Source organism: Colossoma macropomum, unplaced genomic scaffold (genome assembly GCF_904425465.1).
Source record: "Colossoma macropomum unplaced genomic scaffold, Colossoma_macropomum, whole genome shotgun sequence".
In the NCBI taxonomy this organism is placed as follows: Eukaryota; Metazoa; Chordata; class Actinopteri; order Characiformes; family Serrasalmidae; genus Colossoma; species Colossoma macropomum.
Genome location: NW_023494801.1, coordinates 24,384,017 through 24,391,478, shown reverse-complemented (window position 1 = coordinate 24,391,478; position 7,462 = coordinate 24,384,017). Strand labels below are relative to the sequence as shown.

At 41.9% G+C, this 7,462-nt stretch overlaps 1 pseudogene; it reads left to right on the top strand.

Moving 5' to 3' along the window:
* Positions 1-5,319: 5,319 nt before the first annotated feature.
* LOC118821027 lies at positions 5,320-7,177 on the top strand (annotated as a pseudogene).
* Positions 7,178-7,462: the final 285 nt, after the last annotated feature.

Sequence of the window (7,462 nt, the reverse complement as noted above, 5' to 3'; positions counted from 1 at the left end):
TAAGAGTAGGATTTACTTGGCATTTGTGGTGAAACTTGCTCACATAACGTTGACTTCACCAATTTTCTGGCCTTTCTTTCTCATGTACTGCTTCATACTTTTCACACATATTTCCCGCAATGTGCCTGACATCTTAGACAGGGTGGTACTGCTGTGTGAAATCTTGAAGAATATCAGTCTGCCTCATCTGCAGACCCTGGAAAATCTAAATCACAAAAATAACAAGAATGAACAATATAATAGCATACATCATATGAATATTATTCTGAAAACTCAAATTTGACTGGCCATTGAGTGGTCATTACAGTTACAAATACACTACATGGCCACAAGTGTGCACACCTATACATCACACTCATATGAGCTTGTTGGACATCCCGTTTCAAAACCATTCTCATCTTGCTTTTCACAAGATTCTGGAGTATGTCTCTGGGAAATTGTGCCCATTTAGTCAAAAGATCATTTGAGATCTGAGGCACTGATGTTGGATCATCTGAGGCACTGATGTTGGATGAGAGGGCCTGGCTCACAATTGACGTTCCAGTTCATCCCAAAAGTGTTTAGTGGGGTTGAGGTCAGGGCTCTGTGCAGGCCACTGGAGTTCCTCCACACCAAGCCGTCACAGTCTTGAGATTCTGTGAGATTACGTGGTCTCCTGCTTCATGGTTAAGCTCTTGTTGCTCCAAGGCGTTTCCATTTCACAATAATAGCACTTACAGTTGACTGGGGCAGATCCAGCAGGACAGAATTTTCATAAACTGGCTTGCGGCATCCTATGACAGTGCCATGTTTAAAATCAGTGATCTCATCAATATGACCCATTCTACTGCAAGTGTTTGTCTATCGAGAATGCAAGACTATGTGCCAGTTAGCAATGGATGTGGCTAAAACACCTGAATTCAATAATTTATAAGGGTGTCCACATACCTCTGGTCATACAGTGTCTATCCAAAATAAATGTATGAATTATTTAAAAAAATGAGTTACTTGGCAAACAGCCATGGAACAAACAGGATAATGTACAGTAAACTAGCCTCTTTTGGGTTGTTAAGATGCAAAATGACTGTATTAGTACTTACATATTGAGCAGAAAACACTACACACACACACATTTTCTAAGCTGCTTATCCTTCTGGGTCACGGGGGGAGCTGGAGCCTTTTTTATAAATGCTAAATAATGCTATAGTTTTTTTTTCTCTAATTTGTAACTGTGATATGCAATTTACAACTGATATAATAATGAACTTTATTGTCTTTCTTTTGTTATTTCTTGTTTCTTACTTGTTTTCAATTGAAAATGTAAATATTTAATACTGCAAACTACAAACCCAATTCCCCAATTCCAAAAAATTGGGAAAGTAGGTAAAATCCAAATAAAAACAAATAGCAGTGATGTATAGATCTATTTGAAATGTATTTGAACAAAAGCAGTACAAAGACAAGATATCTAATGTTTTATCTTATCAACTTTGTTTTTGTAAATATACAGCTATTCTGAAACTGATGCCTGCAACGCATTCCAAAAAATTTGGAAGCTGGGAATATTTAAGACTGAGAACTTAGTGAAATATTCAACATCATTCATGATTCCAAACAGGTGACGGAATCATGCTTCGGTATAAAAAAAACATCCAGGTAAGGCCAAGTCCATTATGAGTGAAGATGGGTCTCAGCTTGCCACACTGCCAAAATGCTTCAGCAAAAAAACGTAACAGTTTAAAACTAACATTCCTTGGCCACAAATTGTAATGATTTTAAGCATTTTACCATCTACACTGTGTAATATCACCAAAAGATTCAGGAAATCCAGAGAAATCTCTGTGCATAAAGAAAAAGGTCAAAAACTACAAATGAATGCCTGTGACCCTCAATCCTCAAGAGACTGCGACTAAAATGGTCACAAATGCGACCACAATTAATTGAGAGTAAGGGTGCCTACACACTAGACAACGCAAAGACGGAGTGGTAGACGCATACGCATGCAGATCTTTTCCATCTAGAAGGCGTGTACACGGCTGGAGCAGGGCAAAAAATACCAGATTTTTCACACAATCTACATCTCTGTCAGACCTTAAGAGATCATCTGCTCAACCTCAGTCTGTCAGACTCAGGACAAGTGAACCAGAAAGACGCGCACATGAAGATGTATTGAACAACCGTCCACTTAAAGCACTTCATGCAGAAGGACAACCACAGAATGGTTTCAGAACTTCTTGGCTTCAGGAATTTGCGGTATGATAACATAAAGCAGACTATATTGTGAATTCTGTTTGAAAACAAGCAAAAATACAGCTGAGAAACTGATTTCTTAACAAGAACGAATCATTTCAAAAAAAGATGGTGAAAAAAAGAACAGCGAGAGTGGAACGCATAGAAACGGATGCAGTTTCATCATCGCTAAGAGTGGACTGGATGTGTCGAGAATCAAGCACAGCGGAAGGACATACTTAAAGGAGAATTCCACCGATTTTTCAAAAATTCTGTACAATTCGGTGGTTGAGATATAGACAGTCATTCAGATTATTTTAATATGAAATTTGCAGAGAACTTACAGACTCATGTCTTTAACGTGATGGTGATAGAAACCAGGACTCATAATGACTACAATGTAACTGTAGCCATTTTATTTACTGTCCAAAACCACCAGTGAACCTACACGTGTCTTCTGAGTTTTTATATCATTGATGATGGTAAAATAGTGGTGAATCTGAAAATTATTTGGGAACTATTTTGCCTTAGAACACCCTTTGTCTATCCCCTCATGCAAACCAAAACTATCACAAAGTTACTGTAAAACAATATCTCAGGCATCAAACAGTGTACAGTGTTACATTTATAGCATTTAGTAAATGCTCTTATCCAGAGCGACTTACAAAAAGTGCTTTGTTGTCTACCTAGAGAAAGTATCTTTGCTAGTTACAAATAGGTTAGAGAGAAAGCTAGTCCTGAGCTTAGATATTGCTAGAAACAAAAGCCCATGTTGATACCTAGAGAAAAAGAGTTAAACATAGCGCAGTGCAATACATTTCAATAAGTGCAGTTCAATACATTACAATAATGCTTAACTTAGTGCTCACTTAAGTGCTGTAAAAAGAGATGTGTCTTCAGTCTACGTTTGAAGAGACTCTGCTGTTCGGACAGCAAGTGGGAGTTCGTTCCACCACCTGGGTGCCAGGACAGAGAAAAGTCTTGATGCTTGTCTTCTATGCATCTTGAAGGATGGCGGGTCAAGCCGAGTTGTACTTGAAGCTCGAAGGGCTCGAGGCACAGTTTGAGTTTTGACCATTGCCATTAGGTAGGGAGGGGCTGGTCCGTTTTTGGCTGTGTAGGCAAGCGTCAGGGTTTTAAATCTGATTTAGCGCAGCAGTGGAGTGAGATGAGTGAACTTACGAAGATTGAAGACAAGCCATGTTGTTCTGGATGAGTTGCAGAGGCTTGATGGCCCGCATAGGAAGACCAGCCAAGAGCGAGTTGCAGTAGTCAAGCCTTGAGATGACAAGAGACTGAACTAGCACCTGGGTGGTCTTTTGAGTGAGAAAAGATCGAATCCTCTGGACGTTGTACAGGAGAAACCTGCATGACCGAGTCAGGTTTGCAATATGAGCTGAGAACGATATCTGGCTATCCAGAATCACACCAAGACTTGCATCTTCAGAAGAAACGATCAGAGAGTTCTCGAATGAGATGGCAAGGTCATGATGAAGACCTGTAGTTGCAGGGATGAATAGTAGCTCAGTCTTGCTAGGATTGAGCTTCAGGTGGTGAGCTGCCATCCACGAAGAGATGTCAGTCAGACATGCCAAGATGTGACTGGAAACCTGAGTATCAGAAGGTGGGAAGGACAGCGTTATTTGAGTGTCATCAGCATAGCAGTGGTCAGAGAAGCCATGAGAGGATATTACATCATCAAGAGAATGGGTGTAAAGTGAAAAGAAAAGAGGACCCAGCACCAAGCCTTGTGGGACACCAGTGGAGAGCCTGCATGGAGAGAATGTGGACCCTCTCCATGTTACCTGATAAGAGCGCACCTCCAGACAGGACTTCCATGCAGAGCCAGTGATTCCAAAGATGGTGAGGACATAGTGTATTCATAGCCATTTCACGTTATACCTTTCTGGGAGTAAACTTTTAGAGACATTTAACTCATCAGACATCTGGTTCCTATCATTATCACCGTGAACAGTTCTGACTCTCTAGAACAAAGCATTTCATACCAAACCACTCTGCATGATTTTTTTGACATGTTAACCATTTAATTATGCAGAAATTTTGAAAAATGGGGTTTCCCTTTAAATCATGGAGCTGACCTGAGGTGTGTTGAAAAGCTTTATTTTTCTGCATATTATTATTTGGCACTGGTATTGGTGCCTAATGTTTTTCTGTTAGGAGCCAGTGGCTCCTTAAGCTATTTTTTTTTTGTCTGGAACCCTGTATTGATCTACAAAGGCTTTGCTTTAAACCCTTCCTTGGTTTTTCAGGCATTTCATTTCCTTCAGGAAATGCATATCTAGTTGAAAAATATAACATAACCTAATTTTATCTGATTTTACTGCTTCCATAAGCATACTCTCCATACACTGTAGGAAAGAAAGCAATGAATGAAGTTCATACACACTATTTTAGAGCTATATCTACTGTTTAGTGACTGCAAGTGTACTTTCTGCCTTGATACACTTACTGTATTAACCTATACTGTGAAGATGTATTCAATATTTTAATTTTAACAGGAATTAATCTGGTTGCCTTGAAGTGTTGAGTTAACTGAGGTCCTACTAATAATTAACAGAATAATAACACAATTTACAGTCTGATAACTGAATCACTTTCACAATGTAATAATTATTCTGCTTATGTAAGTTTGACATTTTTTGCCAAAACTATTGTAATCATCTTAAACTTTATTGATCTTTTTGTTAAATTACTTACCAGATGTAGATTTACACTGGAAGTTCTCTATTTTGTGCTTGTCTTCTAATTGAAATATAGTCTTTCTGCTGGTTAAGGTAGGCTCAGAGTTGAGACTTTCTCTATCTTAGACTCTGTTAGTTACAAGGCTGTCTTGTAGAACCTAGTGCTTAATTGTAACAACTAGCTTCAGGTGTAGTTTCGGGTTAGCTAAAGGTGTGAATTGTAGGGGCCGGACTATCAGTCACAAGGCTGATAAATTGAGGAGGTATTCCACTACAGACAAGCTTGTCTGTAGCAGCCTGTAGCAGCTCCCATCTATCATCAACAGAGATGTGATCGTTTAACTTTGGCTAAGTATCACTTTGTTATTCTTCATTACCTCTTTATGTTCTAATTACTCTAGTGTTGTCCATGTGCTTTACAATACCCGTTTACTCATCCCACAGATCACGTACAACCGTTCATCGTCGCAGGACCCGTAATTCCTTTAACCTAACCTGTCCCCCACGGTCTTCAGAATCTCAGACCAGGGTGGCAGGTGGGCTTTGGAATTGCCAATGTGCTGTGCAGAAGGCAGACTTCATTTCAGCCCTCGCATCCTTCCATTCACTGCACTTTCTGGCGTTGACGGAGACCTGGATCACTCCCATGAACTCGGCGACTCCAGCAGCCCTGTCCTCTGCCTTTCACTTCTCCCATTCTCCGAGACAGTCTGGCAGGGGTGGTGGCACAGGTTTGCTTTTATCCAAAAAGTGGCGTTTCACTCCACTTGCTTTTTCTCATCTTTCAATTTCCTCCTTTGAGTACCATGCTGTCACTGTATCTTTTACCCACTAAACTTCACATCATTGTCCTTTATCGTCCTCCCTCTCCTCTAGGTTACTTCATTGATGAGTTAGACATTCTTCTGAGTCTCTTCCCCATCGATGGAACCCCACTCATACTCTTGGGTGACTTCAACCTGCCATCGGACAAACTGCAGTCATCCTGCCTGTTACCACTGCTGTCATCCTTCGACCTCTCCCTCAACCAGACTCCTCCGACGCACAGAGCAGGCAACGCTTTGGACCTGATATTCACCAGACCTACCTCCGCGCTGGATGTACTGACCACCACTTTCTATCTTTCTCACTCTCCCTACCTGCTGCTCCTGTCCATTCCACTCCTTCATGCTCCTCCTCTCTACGCAGCCTGCACTCCACTCCTTCCCTCGTCTTTCGTCTCAGCTATCCTGACCACTCTTCCCCATCCTGATTCATTTTCTTCTCTCTCACTGGACACAGCTACAGATGCTTTCCTTTCATCACTCTCATCTGCAATTAATGTTCTGTGTCCTTTCTCCTCCAGGCCAGCAAGATCTTCCCCACCTGCCCCCTGGCTGACAGGTGTCTTGCGCAGCAAACGGCAAGAACTAAGGAAGGCTGAGAGAAGGTGGCGGAAATCCCAGCTCGACTCGGAGCTTCACTCCTACCAATCTCTACTTTCCAAGTTCTCACTCGAAGTTACTGCTGCAAAGTCATCCTTCTACAGATGGAAACTGGAAGCATCAGCATCTGATCCACGCAAGCTCTTCAGCATTTTCTCCTCTCTCCTCAACCCTCCTCCTCCCCCTCCACCCTCTTCTCTCACTCGTGAGGATTTTGTCACCTTCTTTGAGGAGAAGGTTGATAGAATCCGCCAGTCTTTTCCCTCTGTCCCCACTCCTTTCACTAGACCTCACTCTCTCGTTCTCAATTCCTTAAACTGTTTTTCTTCTCTTTCCACAGATGATGTCCTTCAACTGATCAAATCCAGTAACCCAACCACCTGCCCACTGGATCCCATTCCATCCGCACTGTTCCAGTCAATCTCCAAGGATCTACTGCCCTTCATCACTTTTCTCATTAACAAGTTCTTGTCATCAGGTGAAGTACCATCAACTTTGAAGACCGCAAGAGTACTTCCCATCCTGAAGAAGCCCATGCTTGAAAGCTCTGATGTCAACAACTACAGACCGGTATCCCTCTTTTCTTTCCTTTCAAAAATTCTTGAACGTGCAGTCTATAATCAACTGTCTCTCTTTCTCACGCAGAACCAGCTCCAGGACCCCAACCAGTCTGGCTTCAAACCAGCGCACTCAACAGAAACTGCTCTTATAGCAGTGACAGAGAAGCTCCAGTTAGCAAGATCAGCCAGTATGTCATCTGTCCTGATTCTTCTTGACCTCTCAGCAGCTTTTGACACGGTCAACCACACAATCCTTCTGGACGTCCTCACCAACCTTGGAATCACTGGCTCTGCGTGGAAATGGTTCAAGTCCTATCTGGAGGATCGCTCTTATCAGGTAACATGGAGAGGGTCCACATCCTCTCCATGCAGGCTCTCCACTGGTGTCCCACAAGGCTCGGTGATAGGTCCTCTTCTCTCTTTACACTAGCTCTCTTGGCAATGTAATATCATCTCATGGCTTCTCTTATCACTGTTATGCTGATGACACTCAACTAATGCTTTCTTTCTCACCCTCTGACACACATGTTTCAAGTCGGATCTCGGCATGTCTGACATCTCTTCATGG